Genomic DNA, 18,241 nt, shown 5'->3' with positions numbered 1-18,241 from the left:
GTAGACCTTAGGTCAAATTTGTTCTTTGAAACAGAGAGGAGTGGAGTGAGATGAGAAGGGAGAGATAGGAGAGTGCGTGGGGGGCCTGCGGGGTAGAGTGGGGGGCTGGGGGGAGGAGTACAGCGTGGGCCCCCTTTCTCACCAGATGCTGGAGGCCTCTTCAAGGACGGTGCCCGAGTTGTAGAGGAGGCCGTTGCGTTTGCACTTGCACGAGGTAGGAGGCACGCAGCTCAAGGTCTCGTAGTCGTCCAGCACAGTGCCTGCGGGTGGGTGGGGTGGGTGGGCGAGTAGGTGGACAGGTGAGTGAGTGGTTGGTTGGTTAGGTGGGTGGGTGGGTGAGTGGGTCGGTGGGTGAGTGGGTGGCTGAGTGAGTGGGCGAGTAGGTTTGTGGCTGGGTGATTGGGGTGGGTGGGCGAGTAGGTGGACAGGTGAGTGAGTGGTTGGTTGGTTAGGTGGGTGGGTGGGTGAGTGGGTCGGTGGGTGAGTGGGTGGCTGAGTGAGTGGGCGAGTAGGTTAGTGGCTGGGTGATTGGGGTGGGTGGGTGAGTAGGTGGACAGGTGAGTGAGTGGTTGGTTGGTTAGGTGGGTGGGTGGGTGGGTGGCTGGGTGACTGAGTGGGCGAGTAGGTTAGTGGCTGGGTGATTGGGGTGGGTGGGTGAGTAGGTGGGCAGGTGAGTGAGTGGTTGGTTGGATCGGTGGGTGGGTGAGTGGGTGGCTGGGTGACTGAGTGGGCGAGTAGGTTAGTGGCTGGGTGATTGAGGTGGGTGGGCGAGTAGGTGGGCAGGTGAGTGAGTGGTTGGTTAGGTGGATGGGTAAGTGGGTGGGTGGGTAAGTGGGTGGGCAGGTCTCGTCGAACTGCACCTCCCACTCACCCACCCACCCACCCACTCACCCACCCACCCACTCACCCACCCACTCACCCACTCACCCACCCACTCACTCACCCACCGACCCACCCACTCACTCATTTACCCACCGACCCACCCACTCACCCACCCACCCACTCACCCACCCACCCACTCACCCACCCACCCACTCACTCACCCACTCACCCACCGACCCACCTACCCACTCACCCACCCACTCACCCACCGACCCACCCACCCACCCACTCACCCACCCACTCACCCACCGACCCACCCAATCACCCACCCACCCACCCACTCACCCACTCACCCACCGACCCACCCACTCACCCACCCACCCACCCACTCACCCACCGACCCACTCACCCACCGACCCACCCACCCACCCACTCACCCACCCACCCACCCACCCACTCACCCACCCACCCACTCACCCACTCACCCACCGACCCACCCACTCACCCACCCACCCACCCACTCACCCACCCACCCACCGACCCACCCACCCACTCACCCACCCACTCACTCACCGACCCACCCACCCACTCACTCACTCACTCACCCACTCACCCACCGACCCACCCACCCACTCACTCACTCACTCACCCACTCACCCACTCACCCACCCACTCACCCACCCACCCACTCACTCACCGACCCATCCACCCACCCACTCACCCACCCACCCACCCAATCACCCACCCACCCATCCACTCACCCACCGACCCGCTCAATCACTCACCCACCCACCCACTCACCCACCAACCCACCCACCCACCCACCCACCCACCCACTCACCCACCCACCCACCCACTCACCCACCACCCACCCACCCACCCACTCACCCACCCACCCACCTACTCACCCACTTACCCACCCACCCACCCACTACACCCCACCCCACCCACCTTCAGGGCAGAAGCATCCGGGCAGACAGCTCTCATCGCATTGCACCTCCCCCACGGGGTTGGAGCACGTCTTGGTGCAGGGGCTACCGCAGTCGCTGAACACGAAGCTCTTAGAGCAGCTCGGCTCCTCTGTGACGCGGACGGGGAGGGTGGGGAGGGGGGGGGTGTAAGGGGGGAGGGACACGGAGGGGTCGGTCGATTGATCAGAATGTATCAGAAATTGCATAACAAAGGCATACACTAGACTACACACTACACTATACACTACACTATACACTAGACTATACACTAGACTATACACTAGACTATACACTACTCTATACACTACACTATATACTACTACACACTACACTATACACTAGACTACACACTACACTATACACTACACTATACACTAGACTATACACTAGACTACACACTACACTATACACTACTCTATACACTACACTATATACTACTACACACTACACTATACACTAGACTACACACTACACTATACACTACACTATACACTACACTATACACTACACTATAAACTACACTATACACTACACTATACACTACTATACACTACACTATACACTACACTATACACTACACTATACACTACACTATATACTACTACACACTACACTATACACTAGACTACACACTACACTATACACGACTATACACTACACTATACACTACACTATACACTACACTATACACTACACTATACACTACACTATACACTACACTATACACTACACTATAAACTACACTATACCCTACACTATACACTACACTATACACTACACTATACACTCCACTATAAACTACACTATACACTACACTATATACTACACTATACACTACACTATAAACTACACTATACACTACACTATACACTACAGCACCTGAGCCTCTACCACCTGACCCCTGACCCTCCACCACCTGACCCTCCACCACCTGACCCCATAGCACTTGACCCCCTAGCACCTGACCCTTGACCCTCCACCACCTGACCCTCTAGCACCTGACCCCCTAGCACCTGACCCCCTAGCACCTGACCCCTAGCACCTGACCCCTGACCCTCCACCACCTGATCCTCGAGTACCTGACCCTCCATCACCTGACCCCCTACCACCTGACCCCTGACCCTCCACCACCTGACCCCCGAGCACCTGACCCTCCACCACCTGACCCTCCACCACCTGACCCTCTAGCACCTGACCCCCTAGCACCTGACCCCTGACCCTCCACCACCTGACCCCCGAGTACCTGACCCTCCACCACCTGACCCCCTAGCACCTGACCCCTGACCCTCCACCACCTGACCCCCGAGTACCTGACCCTCCATCACCTGACCCCCTAGCACCTGACCCCTGACCCTCCACCACCTGACCCCCGAGTACCTGACCCTCCATCACCTGACCCCCTACCACCTGACCCCTGACCCTCCACCACCTGACCCCCGAGAACCTGACCCTCCACCACCTGACCCCCGAGTACCTGACCCTCCATCACCTGACCCCCTAGCACCTGACCCCTGACCCTCCACCACCTGACCCCCGAGTACCTGACCCTCCATCACCTGACCCCCTAGCACCTGACCCCTGACCCTCCACCACCTGACCCCCGAGTACCTGACCCTTCATCACCTGACCCCCTAGCACCTTACCCCTGACCCTCCACCACCTGACCCTCCACCACCTGACCCTCCATCACCTGACCCCCTACCACCTGACCCCTGACCCTCCACCACCTGACCCCCGAGAACCTGACCCTCCACCACCCGACCAAAAAACCCCGACCTGACCCCTCCAGCCGCTACGGGGCGCGCGGCGAAAACTCACGGCAGGCGCCGGCCTCCCTCCAGGAGTCGGCGGGGAACCCGTGCAGGAGGCAGCGGCGGGCGTAGACCGTCTCGGATGCGCACGCCGAGGCGGCAGCGGAGGCGGAGGCGGCGGCGTCCAGGCAGAGCTCCACAAAGGGGGAGTTGTTCTCCGTGCAGGAGGCGAAGGACGAGTAGCGCGCCACGCACTCCGCTTGCTGGGGTGGCGGGGCGGTGGTGGTGGTGAGGGTGTGGTGGTGGTGGAGGTGGTGTTGGAGGTGGTGGAGGTTGTAGTGATGGTGGAGGTGGTAGAGGTGGTGGTGGTGGTGGAGGTGGTAGTGGTGGTGGAGGTGATGGAGGTGGTCGTGATGGAGGTGGCGGTGGTGATGGAGGTGGTGGAGGTGGTAGTGGTGGTGGAGGTGGTGGAGGTGGTCGTGATGGAGGTGGCGGTGGTGATGGAGGTGGTGGAGGTGGTAGTGGTGGTGGAGGTGGTGGAGGTGGTGGAGGTGGTGGTGGTGATGGAGGTGGTGGTGGAGGTGGTGGTGGTGATGGAAGTGGTGGAGGTAAAGGAGATGAAGGAAGAGGAGGTGGTGGAGGTGGTGGAGGTGGTGGTGGTGGTGGAGGTGGTGGTGGTAGTGGTGGAACAGGTGGTGGAGGAGGTGCAGACGAGACACAGAGAACATCAGCTGAATATCCCAAATCTTCTTACTTTCTGTCTTTGGACTGGCCTCCGTCTGGGGACAGCATCAGTTGCCCGCGTGCCCTACACGCAGGATCGCTGTGTGTGGGACACCTGGGCCTCCCCTAGGTCGACTCAGCCTCAAGTGAGTAGCTGGTGTAGTGGTGTGTAGTATTGAACATCGCCACACTGGCCGGCAGCCTTCACAGGTGCCACTCGTTAACGGCACTTGCCCCAACAGTCTGTTAAGGCTACACGGGGGATCTTTGTTTTTGTTTGGCGTGTGTCTGTATGGGGGTGGTGGTGGGTGGGGCGATGGGTGGTGCAGCAGTTAGCGCAACCGAGCTACGAAACCCGGCGAACCCGAGTTCGAACCTCCCCTAGGTCGACTCGGCCTTAAAAAAAAGATGAGCTGGCCTACACACTCCCCCCATCGAGGTACTTTCGACTCGCTCCGAGCAACACTTGCCCCCAGTCCCTGTAGAGGCTACACGGGGGGGGATAACCTTTGTCTTTGTTACCAAGAATACGCAACGCCACCCCACCCCCCCACCCCCCAAAGTGCGGGGCCCGGGGCACTCACTTTGTTGGAGTCAGCGAGCGGTGTGTAGACGTTCGCTGTGCAGGACCCCGTGCTCATGGATTGCACCGACGAGGAGACGGAATCTATGGAGGGTCAGACCAGCGGTTGGGGCGGCAGGGGGTAGGAGTAGAGGGTTGGGGAATTCAAGTTCAAGTTCATTTATTATGTGTAGCCCTGTGAGCCACTCGGCTCTTGAATCGGGTGCAACCGCAACAAACAAAAAACTAAAACACGAACGAGAAAACATCTTAAAGTGACTATGTGCAAGCTGAAAATCCAGGGGGGAAAAAACAGCAAAAATTCCGGAAAAAAAGCACCGTACACCAACGCTGTGTGCATAGTGCAGTGTATAGTGTAGTGTATAGTGTAGTGTATAGTGTAGTGTGTAGTGTATAGTGTAGTGTATAGTAGTGTAGTGTATAGTAGTGTAGTGTATAGTGTAGTGTATAGTGTAGTGTATAGTGTAGTGTATAGTAGTGTAGTGCGTAGTGTATAGTGTAATGTATAGTGTAGTGTATAGTAGTGTATAGTGCAGTGTATAGTGCAGTGTATAGTGTAATGTATAGTGCAGTGTATAGTGTAGTGTAAAGTGTAGTGTATAGTGTAGTGTATAGTGTAGTGTATAGTGTAGTGTATAGTGTATAGTGTAGTGTATAGTAGTGTATAGTGTAGTGTATAGTGTAGTGTATAGTGTAGTGTATAGTGTAGTGTACAGTAGTGTATAGCGTAGTGTATAGTGTAGTAGTCTATAGTGTAGTATACTAGTACAGCACCACACTGCTTGCGTTGCAGAGCCAAGCCACAACATTTCACAACCCGAGCCCGACGTTCTGCCACAAACTACAACCAGCTTCGTCAGGCGACGGACAGAAATTCGCTGTAATTCTCACCGCCGGCTCCACGGACGCCGTTGTAGCTTCCGCAGAGTCCCACCGTCGTGTTCTCGTATTTCTTGTCCACCTTCACCTGTAAGAGGGCACGCGGCACGGGGTCAGGACCAGAGGTGGCAACCGGGTACCCGATACCCGTACCCTACCCGATACCCGGCTACCCATACCCAGCCTGTATACCAGGCGAGATCGTTAACATTTCTTAGCCACCGTGATGAGAGTGAGAAAGAGAGAGAGAGACGCAGACTCCAAATATAGAGAAAGCATTAGGTTCGAGATCGAACCCACGACCTCCTGTATACCAGGCGAGGTAGTTAACATCTCCTAGCCCACCGAGATGATGATGAGAGAGAGAGACGCAGACTCCAAATATAGAGAAAGCGTCAGGTTCGAGATCGAACCCACGACCGCCGGGTACGGGTAGGGTACGGGTACGGCCGGGTACGGGTACCCGTTTGCGACCCCGGTGCGGCCGGGTACGGGTACGGGTAGGCCGTGAGTCACTGGTGAGTAACTGTTTGTCATTCATTTCCCAACGTCTTGTCTCTTCTCACAATTTAAGTTCCTAGAATCAACCCACCCGCGCCTGCAACATGGCTTCATCCCAGAGGTCGCAATCAGGTACCCGATACCCGTACCCTACCCGTACCCGGCCGGGTATGGGTAGGGTACGGGTACAGCCGGGTACGAGTACGGGTACGGGTACCCGTTTGCGACCCTGGTGCGGCCGGGTACGGGTAAGGAATCAAAACCCGTTTGCGACCTCTGGTCAGGATACGGGAGGTTTGGGGGTTTGGGCATTGTGGGTGGTCACCAACGCGGCGTGGAAAGCTCCAGGACTGACTGCCCCCTATAGGGCTGAACGATGAATCGATTTCAAATCGATTAATCGAAATTTGAAACAACGTGATTGGCAAGTCGCTAAGGTTGCGATGTTTTTTGCGATTTGAAAAATTCCCGTGACTTTCTTGTTGGGATTGTTTCAAACGTTTTAATTCTTAAAATAACTTTATTTATTTAACTTAACAATTGTTCTATGTTTGATGGTTCTATTTCATTTCGATTGAAAGCTTTCGTGACTGCAGGGATTCATCTTCTTGGTTCTTTCGGTAAAGTCAACGCATCATTCAAAATGAAAGCTTCATTCAGACGCTGTCTTTCCGACAGACCTGTTCTTCGCCTGAGGACGGCTGCTTGCGTTGTGGCCGAAACGTCGTGAGAATGATTTTATTATGTTCTATTTTTATTATTTTATTATTTCCCTTCTACGTGACTTTACCGAAAGAATCAAGAAGAGGTTCTATTTCAAATAAGACATTTTAATAAATACATGATGGAAGCAATTCATATCTTTTAAGTTATCATCCTTGCATTAGAATATATAGAGCAGTTCATATTTTGATGGTATCATGTGGTAATGCTCCATCACATGTTTTAAATCGATTACACAGTGAATATTGAACTGAAGCTTGACTTCAAAAAATGTAATCGCAAATCAAATCTCAATCGCAAGATCTGTCAGAAAAATCGCTATTTGATATTTTACCCAAATCGTTCAGTCCTACCAGCTGTAGCCACCTGATGTGCCAGCTCACACATACACACACACACCGCACACACACACCACTCACACACACACACGCGTGTACGCGTGCACCAGCTGTTATAGGGGTAGTGATAGTGATAGGGGTAGTGATAGGGGTAGTGATCGGGGTAGTGATAGTGATAGGGGTAGTGATAGGGGTATTGACAGTGATAGGGGTAGTGATAGTGATAGGGGTAGTGATAGTGATAGGGGTAGTGATAGTGATAGGGGTAGTGATAGTGATAGGGGTAGTGATAGGGGTATTGACAGTGATAGGGGTAGTGATAGTGATAGGGGTAGTGACAGTGATAGGGGTAGTGATAGTGATAGGGGTAGTGATAGTGATAGGGGTAGTGATAGTGACAGTGATAGGAGTAGTGATAGGGGTAGTGATAGTGATAGGGGTAGTGATAGTGATAGGGGTAGTGATAGTGATAGGGGTAGTGATAGTGACAGTGATAGGGGTAGTGATAGGGGTAGTGATAGGGGTAGTGATAGTGATAGGGGTAGTGATAGTGATAGGGGTAGTGATAGGGGTAGTGATTGGGCTAGTATGGCTTGCTGATGTAGATGCAGGTCGATGACGTCACCGACCGTGACGTCATCAACTGTGACGCCATCGACGGGTGACGTCACCGACCGTGACGACATCGACCGTGACGTCATCGACCGTGACGTCATCAACCTTGACGTCATCGACTGCGACGCGGGTTGGCAGGGAGCCTAAAACCGCCCAGCGTGGGAGAGCGAGCGAGCCATCGATCGATCAATCTATCAAGCCATCGATCGATCAATCTATCAAGCCATCGATCGATCAATCTATCAAGACATCGATCGATCAATCTATCAAGCCATCGATCGATCAATCTATCAAGCCATCGATCGATCAATCTATCAAGCCATCGATCGATCAATCTATCAAGACATCGATCGATCAATCTATCAAGCCATCGATCGATCAATCTATCAAGCCATCGATCGATCAATCTATCAAGACATCGATCGATCAATCTATCAAGCCATCGATCGATCAATCTATCAAGCCATCGATTGATCGATCTATCGAGCCATCGATCGATCTATCTATCAAGCCATCGATCGATCAATCTATCAAGACATCGATCGATCAATCTATCAAGACATCGATCGATCAATCTATCAAGCCATCGATCGATCAATCTATCAAGACATCGATCGATCAATCTATTAAGCCATCGATCGATCAATCTATCAAGCCATCGATCGATCAATCTATCAAGACATCGATTGATCAATCTATCAAGCCATCGATTGATCGATCTATCGAGCCATCAATCGATCTATCGAGCCATCGATCGATCGATCGATCTATCAATCGATCGAGCGAGCGATCGATCGATCTATCGAGCCATCGATCTATCGAGCCATCGATCGATCGATCTATCGAGCCATCGATCGATCTATCGAGCGATCGATCTATCGAGCCATCGATCGATTGATCTATCGAGTGATTGATCGATCGATCGATCTATCGAGCCATCGATCTATCGAGCGATCGATCTAACGATCGATCTAGCGAGGCGTGGTCGTGGCGTGGCCGTTGCGCGTTCCTCTCACCGTCACGAACTTCTCCCCCCACACCACCGAGAGTCCCAGCAGCTTGGCCGTGAACTTGGTGTAGGGGCCGTAGCTCTTGATGAAAAAGCCCTTGCCGATGTACGGCAGCGCGAGACTGCAGAAGAAGCATCAGCAGCAGCGGCAGCAGCAGCAGAAGCAGCAGCAGCAGCAGCAGCAGAAACAGCAGCAACAGCAGCAACAGCAGCAGCAGGAGCAGCAACAGCAGCAGCAGCAGAAGCAGCGGCAGCAGCAGCAGAAGCAGCAGCAGCAGAAGCAGCAGCAGCAGAAGCAGCAGCAGCAGCAGAAGCAGCAGAAGCAGCAGAAGAAGCAGCAGAAGCAGCAGCAGAAGCAGCAGCAGCAGCAGCAGAAGCAGCAGCAGAAGCAGCAGCAGCAGAAGCAGCAGCAGCAGCAGAAGCAGCAGAAGCAGCAGCAGCAGAAGCAGCAGCAGCAGCAGCAGAAGCAGCAGAAGCAGCAGCAGCAGCCGAAGCAGCAGCAGCAGCAGTAGAAGCAGCAGAAGCAGCAGCAGCAGTAACAGCAGCAGAAGCAGCAGCAGCAGAAGCAGAAGCAGCAGCAGCAGAAGCAGCAGCAGCAGCAGCAGTAGAAGCAGCAGCAGCGGCAGCAGAAGAAGCAGCAGCAGCAGCGGCAACGAAAACAAGGGGGAGGACGGTCATTAGAGTCGACGCTGCACCCTCTGATGAGCACGAATGGCCAACGGTGTGGAACGAAGTTTAACGTCTATCGTAACGGAGGGTTTTCGTTGTTTTTTTTTGCTTGCGGGGGTTAGATCGCGTGAACGTGAATATGGTTGTGTCGTGAAACCCGCCGCCACCCGGCACGGCCAATTAGCAAGGTTTTGTCACGTGAACAGAACGTGCCAATTCGTTACGAGAACAACAGTGAGTAAAACCCACAGCAACATTTACAATTATAGTGTATAGTGTAGTTTATAGTGTAGTGTATAGTGTAGTAGTGTAGTGTATAGTGTAGTGTATAGTGTAGTGTATAGTGTAGTGTATAGTAGTGTATAGTGTAGTGTATAGTGTAGTGTATAGTAGTGTATAGTGTAGTGTATAGTGTAGTGTATAGTAGTGTATAGTGTAGTGTATAGTGTAGTGTATAGTGTAGTGTATAGTGTAGTGTATAGTAGTATATAGTGTAGTGTATAGTGTAGTGTATAGTAGTGTATAGTGTAGTGTATAGTGTAGTGTATAGTGTAGTGTTTAGTGTAGTGTATAGAGTAGTGTATAGTGTAGTGTATAGTAGTGTATAGTCGTGTATGGTGTAGTGTATAGAGTAGTGTATAGTGTAGTGTATAGTGTAGTGTATAGTCGTGTATAGTGTAGTGTATAGAGTAGTGTATAGTATAGTGTAGTGTATAGTGTAGTGTATAGTGTATAGTAGTGTATAGTGTAGTGTATAGTGTAGTGTATAGTGTAGTGTATAGTAGTGTATAGAGTAGTGTATAGTGTAGTGTATAGTGTAGTGTATAGTGTAGTGTATAGTGTAGTGCACTAGTACAACACTACACCGGTTGTGTGTTGGAGAGCGAACCCGCTACAACATTTACAACTCGAGTACCGTGACGGTTCGCCGGTAATCTACAACCGACAGCGTCATCAGGCGGACAGCAGAGGTCGCAACCGGGTACCCGATACCCGTAACTTACCCGATACCCAGCTACCCGTACCCGGCCGGGTACGGGTACGGGTAGCCGTTTGCGACCCTGGTGCGGCCGGGTACGGGTAGGCCGTGAGTCACTGGCGAGTCACCGTTTGTCACTCATTTCCCAACGTCTTGTCTCTTCTCACAATTCAAGTTCCTAGAATCAACCCACCCGCGCCTGCAACATGGCTTCATCCCAGAGGTCGCAATCGGGTACCCGATACCCGTACCCTACCCGATACCTGGCCGGGTACGGGTAGCCGGGTATCGGGTAGGGTACGGGTACATGTAGCCGTTTGCGACCCTGGTGCGGCCGGGTACGGGTAGGCCGTGAGTCACTGGCGAGTAACCGTTTGTCACTCATTTCCCAACGTCTTGTCTCTTCTCACAATTCAAGTTCCTAGAATCAACCCACCCGCGCCTGCAACGTGGCTTCATCCCAGAAGTCGCAATCGGGTACCAGATACCCGTACCCTACCCGATACCTGGCCGGGTACGGGTAGCCGGATATCGGGTAGGGTACGGGTACGGGTAGGGTACTGGTACGGGTACCCTACCCGATACCCGGCCGGGTACGGGTTGCCGGGTATCGGGTAGGGTACGGGTACCCGTTTGCGACCCTGGTGCGGCCGGCTACGGCTACGGGTAAGGAATCAAAACCCGTTTGCGACCTCTGGCGGACAGCCACGGCAACTGTGTGGGCGGGAAGGGGTGGGGGGAGATGGCCCTTGACACGTGGTCAAAGGAGTCTGGTTCCGCCAGGCCCCGCCCCAAGACTCACGCTTTGCCGAGGAGGCTGACGGCGCCTCCCTGCAGGTCCACGTGGATTTTGGCCTCGTCGGTGGCGATCTCGATCGCGGCGGGTTCGCCGTCCGCGACCCGCACGGACGACTCAACGTTGAAGCGGCCCAACTCCTCGGCCGTGAGCGGGAAGCTGCAGAGCCCCGAGCCGCTGACGGACGCGACCTCGCCGTCGAAGGCGGCCACGTGGGCAAGGCCCTCGGTGGCCCACAGAGTGCACACCGCACGCGAGCCTGCAGACGTCGAGCACGTTGAGGCGGGCGTTCGGTTCGGGGCGTTTCGGTCGGTCGGTCGGTCGGTCATTCGTTCATACGTCTAGATTTGAAGCTTTCGTGACTGCGAGGATTCATATTCTTAGGGTTTTTTTCGGTAAAATCACGTAGGTAAAAAATGTAAATTAATGAAAGTCAAATAAAAAATAAAATAAAAATCACGACGTTTCGGAGGCAACACAAGTCTCTGTCATCAGGTGGGACCGTCACAGGGAGTGAGATGGAACAGATGGAGATTAGTCCACACACGGGGTAGAAGGGAGTGAGATGGAACAGATGGATATTAGTCCACACGCGGGGTAGAAGGGAGTGAGATGGAACAGATGGAGATTAGTCCACGCACGGGGTAGAAGGGAGTGAGATGGAACAGATGGAGATTAGTCCACACGCGGGTAGAAGGGAGTGAGATGGAACAGATGGAGATTAGTCCACACACGGGTAGAAGGGAGTGAGATGGAACAGATGGAGATTAGTCCACGCACGGGGTAGAAGGGAGTGAGATGGAACAGATGGATATTAGTCCACACACGGGGTAGAAGGGAGTGAGATGGAACAGATGGATATTAGTCCACACGCGGTAGAAGGGAGTGAGATGGAACAGATGGATATTAGTCCACACGCGGGTAGAAGGGAGTGAGATGGAACAGATGGAGATTAGTTCACACACGCGGGTAGAAGGGAGTGAGATGGAACAGACGGGGATTAGTCCACACATTCTTACCTTGCAGGGTCGGTTCAGATGCTGCGAACGAGAGAGAGAAAAAAGCACACGCATGCATCAGCGTCGTCATCATCATCATCATAAGCAGTATCATCAGCAGTATCATCATCATCAGCAGTGTCATCAAGGTCAGCTGTTCATCGTCTAGATTCAAAACGCATCTGTTTAGAACCGCTTGTTGTTGTTGTTGTCGTGTTTATTGTGTTGTCCTTACCCTCGCACTTGCCATTAGCGCAGGTGGCTACGTACGGTGCGATAGAAATTCAGCATACACACAGACAAAGACCCCCCCCCCTCCTCGTATAGCCTTAACAGACTGTAGGGGCAAGTGCTGTTCGCGAGCAGCACCTATGAAGGCTACCGGCGCTGTGGCACACGAGGGGGTGGGTGGCCAGCACCACGCCCGACCGCCTTTGTTTCCACAGTGGCGATGTTTACACACCGCACCAGGTAACTCATTTGAGGCTGAGCCGACCTAGGGGAGGCCCAGGACCGGTTCAGATAATCGTCACTGGGGGGTTTTGGCAGTGAGCGGGAATCGAACTCGGGTCGCCGGGTTCATAGCGCAGCGTAGCGCTAACCGCTGCACCACCGCTCCCGGCACACGCACACAGACACGCACACATTGACGCACGTACCGCACTCGATACCAGATCAATCGCTTGCCAGGGAGGGCATTGCGACGAGTTGCTGCCGTGCGGGATAGTAGCCCAGGGCAAGGGAGGGGAGTCGGGAACAACCAAATCGGCGATGGGAGCCATCACAACAAGATTTTGTACGCTGCTCATATTCAGGAGATTCTCACCCCCCCCGCCCCCCCGATCTATTAATGCTCCTGATGGTGCGTTGTCTTTGCAAGTGATTGGTCCGCACCAGAGAACAGCTTTACTTTCAAGCCTCGTGTCAGTTTCTTTAGAGCCTAGTCTCAGTGTATTGACACTGAGACTAGGCTCTAAAGAAACTGAGACTAGGCTCTAAAGAAACTGAGACTGGGCTCTAAAGAAACTGAGACTGAGCTCTAAAGAAATTGAGACTGAGCTCTAAAGAAACTGAGACTGGGCTCTAAAGAAATTGAGACTAGGCTCTAAAGAAAGCTGTTTCTGGTGTGGACCAATCAGCGTCAAAGACCAGGCATTACCATCATATACTAACAGAGCATGTTTTTTTGTTTGTATGTCCACCACAACTACTGTGTGTGTTTGGTTAATGCGGGTAACGGGATTCCTTGCGAAAAGGTTTCCGTTTGGCGTTTTAACATCTTAACAGAAAGGGTAAACTCTAAAGAAATTGAGACTGAGCTCTAAAGAAACTGAGACTGGGTTCTAAAGAAACTGAGACTGGGTTCTAAAGAAACTGAGACTAGGCTCTAAAGAAAGCTGTTTCTGGTGTGGACCAATCAGCTTCAAAGACCAGGCGTCACCATCATATACTACCAGAGCATGGTTTTGTGTTTGGATGTCCATCACAACTACTGTGTGTGTTTGGCTAATGCGGGTAACGGGATTCCTTGCGAACAGGTTTCCGTTTGGCGTTTGAACATCTTAACAGAAAGGGTAAACTCTAAAGAAATTGAGACTGAGCTCTAAAGAAACTGAGACTGGGTTCTAAAGAAACTGAGACTGGGTTCTAAAGAAACTGAGACTAGGCTCTAAAGAAAGCTGTTTCTGGTGTGGACCAATCAGCTTCAAAGACCAGGCGTCACCATCATATACTACCAGAGCATGGTTTTGTGTTTGGATGTCCATCACAACTACTGTGTGTGTTTGGCTAATGCGGGTAACGGGATTCCTTGCGAACAGGTTTCCGTTTGGCGTTTGAACATCTTAACAGAAAGGGTAAACTCTAAAGAAATTGAGACTGAGCTCTAAAGAAACTGAGACTGGGTTCTAAAGAAACTGAGACTGGGTTCTGAAGAAACTGAGACTAGGCTCTAAAGAAAGCTGTTTCTGGTGTGGACCAATCAGCTTCAAAGACCAGGCGTCACCATCATATACTACCAGAGCATGGTTTTGTGTTTGGATGTCCATCACAACTACTGTGTGTGTTTGGCTAATGCGGGTAACGGGATTCCTTGCGAACAGGTTTCCGTTTGGCGTTTGAACATCTTAACAGAAAGGGTAAACTCTAAAGAAATTGAGACTGAGCTCTAAAGAAACTGAGACTGGGTTCTAAAGAAACTGAGACTGGGTTCTAAAGAAACTGAGACTAGGCTCTAAAGAAAGCTGTTTCTGGTGTGGACCAATCAGCTTCAAAGACCAGGCGTCACCATCATATACTACCAGAGCATGGTTTTGTGTTTGGATGTCCATCACAACTACTGTGTGTGTTTGGCTAATGCGGGTAACGGGATTCCTTGCGAACAGGTTTCCGTTTGGCGTTTGAACATCTTAACAGAAAGGGTAAACTCTAAAGAAATTGAGACTGAGCTCTAAAGAAACTGAGACTGGGTTCTAAAGAAACTGAGACTGGGTTCTAAAGAAACTGAGACTAGGCTCTAAAGAAAGCTGTTTCTGGTGTGGACCAATCAGCTTCAAAGACCAGGCGTCACCATCATATACTACCAGAGCATGGTTTTGTGTTTGGATGTCCATCACAACTACTGTGTGTGTTTGGCTAATGCGGGTAACGGGATTCCTTGCGAACAGGTTTCCGTTTGGCGTTTGAACATCTTAACAGAAAGGGTAAACTCTAAAGAAATTGAGACTGAGCTCTAAAGAAACTGAGACTGGGTTCTAAAGAAACTGAGACTGGGTTCTAAAGAAACTGAGACTAGGCTCTAAAGAAAGCTGTTTCTGGTGTGGACCAATCAGCTTCAAAGACCAGGCGTCACCATCATATACTACCAGAGCATGGTTTTGTGTTTGGATGTCCATCACAACTACTGTGTGTGTTTGGCTAATGCGGGTAACGGGATTCCTTGCGAACAGGTTTCCGTTTGGCGTTTGAACATCTTAACAGAAAGGGTAAACTCTAAAGAAATTGAGACTGGGCTTTAAAAAAACTGAGACTAGGCTCTAAAGAAACTGAGACTGGGCTCTAAAGAAACTGAGGCTGTGCTCTAAAGAAACTGAGACTGGGTTCTAAAGAAACTGAGACTGGGCTCTAAAGAAACTGAGACTAGGCTCTAAAGAAAGCTGTTTCTGGTGTGGACCAATCAGCTTCAAAGACCAGGCGTCACCATCATATACTACCAGAGCATGGTTTTGTGTTTGGATGTCCATCACAACTATTGTGTGTGTTTGGCTAATGGAGTAACGGGATTCCTTGCGAACAGGTTTCCGTTTGGCGTTTGAACATCTTAACAGAAAGGGTAAACTCTAAAGAAATTGAGACTGAGCTCTAAATAAACTGAGACTGGGTTCTAAAGAAACTGAGACTGGGTTCTAAAGAAACTGAGACTAGGCTCTAAAGAAAGCTGTTTCTGGTGTGGACCAATCAGCTTCAAAGACCAGGCGTCACCATCATATACTACCAGAGCATGGTTTTGTGTTTGGATGTCCATCACAACTACTGTGTGTGTTTGGCTAATGCGGGTAACGGGATTCCTTGCGAACAGGTTTCCGTTTGGCGTTTGAACATCTTAACAGAAAGGGTAAACTCTAAAGAAATTGAGACTGAGCTCTAAAGAAACTGAGACTGGGTTCTAAAGAAACTGAGACTGTGTTCTAAAGAAACTGAGACTAGGCTCTAAAGAAAGCTGTTTCTGGTGTGGACCAATCAGCTTCAAAGACCAGGCGTCACCATCATATACTACCAGAGCATGGTTTTGTGTTTGGATGTCCATCACAACTACTGTGTGTGTTTGGCTAATGCGGGTAACGGGATTCCTTGCGAACAGGTTTCCGTTTGGCGTTTGAACATCTTAACAGAAAGGGTAAACTCTAAAGAAATTGAGACTGAGCTCTAAAGAAACTGAGACTGGGTTCTAAAGAAACTGAGACTGGGTTCTAAAGAAACTGAGACTAGGCTCTAAAGAAAGCTGTTTCTGGTGTGGACCAATCAGCTTCAAAGACCAGGCGTCACCATCATATACTACCAGAGCATGGTTTTGTGTTTGGATGTCCATCACAACTACTGTGTGTGTTTGGCTAATGCGGGTAACGGGATTCCTTGCGAACAGGTTTCCGTTTGGCGTTTGAACATCTTAACAGAAAGGGTAAACTCTAAAGAAATTGAGACTGAGCTCTAAAGAAACTGAGACTGGGTTCTAAAGAAACTGAGACTGGGTTCTAAAGAAACTGAGACTAGGCTCTAAAGAAAGCTGTTTCTGGTGTGGACCAATCAGCTTCAAAGACCAGGCGTCACCATCATATACTACCAGAGCATGGTTTTGTGTTTGGATGTCCATCACAACTACTGTGTGTGTTTGGCTAATGCGGGTAACGGGATTCCTTGCGAACAGGTTTCCGTTTGGCGTTTGAACATCTTAACAGAAAGGGTAAACTCTTGATTTTAACTTTTCGTGACTGCAGGAATCCACCCTCTTTGGTTCTTTCGGTGAAGTCACTTAGGTAGAAACATTAATAGGTCACGACGTTTCGATCGCAACACAAGCAATCGTCATCAGGTTGAGGACAACCACAGCAAGAAAAGGGCAAAACCTATTCTTCAATGTTTCAGTTGTATCTGTATCATACTCTTAGTTTTTTCGGTAAAGTCACGTAGGTAAAAAATGAAGAAAAAAAACATTTCATTGCTTAATTTTTATTAATTTAATGAATTTTATTATTTTTATTAATTTTAATTTCATTTTTTACCTACGTGACTTTACCGAAAAAACTAAGAGTATGAATCCTTGCAGTCACGAAAGTTTCAAATCTAGAATGTATCGTTACGCTCGTACCTTTTTCTAAACTCTGCACTGCCATATCGCGTGTGTGCGCATTGCGTTGCTATAACGTTGTGGGCCAGCCTTGCTGGACATCTGTACATTTAAAATATATATATAATTAAGAAGAGCTTCATAGCTCATCGGATTCCTCCGTCTGCAGTATAAATCAAGATTCTGATTCTGAATGTACCGGACGAACCGGTAAGCGAGTCGCAAACCGGTTTATCTGTCCCCCCCCTCCCCACAACCCAACCTCGTCAAGTCGTCTTTTGGCAGCCAAAAGCGAAATAAATTAACACGCACGCACACAAAGACAAAGATCCCCCGTGTAGCCTTCACAGACTGTAGGGGCAAGTGCTGTTAGCGAGCACCTATGAAGGCCGGCACGGCACACGAGGGGGAGGGTGGCCAGCACCACGCCCGGCCGCCTTTGTCTCCCTAGTGGCGATGTTTACACATCGCACCAGGTACTCATTTGAGGCTGAGTCTACCTAGGAGAGGCCCAGGGCCGGTTCAGAAAATCGTCACCGGTGTTGGCCGTGAGCGGGAATCGAACCCGGGTCGCCGGGTTCGTAGCGCAGCGTAGCGCTGACCACTACACCCACCGCTCCCCACACACATACAGACACACACACACAGACACACACACACACACAGACACACACAGACACACACACAGACGCGCAAAGACACAAACACACAGACACACAAAGACACAGACACACACACAGACACACACACACAGACACACACACACAGACACACACAGACACACACAGACACACACACAGACGCGCAAAGACACAAACATACAGACACACACACAGACACACACACAGACACACAAAGACACACACACACAGACACACACGCACACAGAGACACAGACACACACAGACACACAAAGACACACACACACAGACACACACACAGACACACAGACACACACACACAGACACACACACAGACACACACAGACACACACACAGACACACACACACACGCATAGACACACTGAGATTCACCACCCGC

Source organism: Lethenteron reissneri, chromosome 66, assembly GCF_015708825.2.
Source record: "Lethenteron reissneri isolate LAM-NWPU_2019-01 chromosome 66, ASM1570882v1, whole genome shotgun sequence".
Classification (NCBI taxonomy): Eukaryota; Metazoa; Chordata; class Hyperoartia; order Petromyzontiformes; family Petromyzontidae; genus Lethenteron; species Lethenteron reissneri.
The sequence above is the reverse complement of the archived record's forward strand: the minus strand, read 5'-3'. Positions refer to the sequence as shown.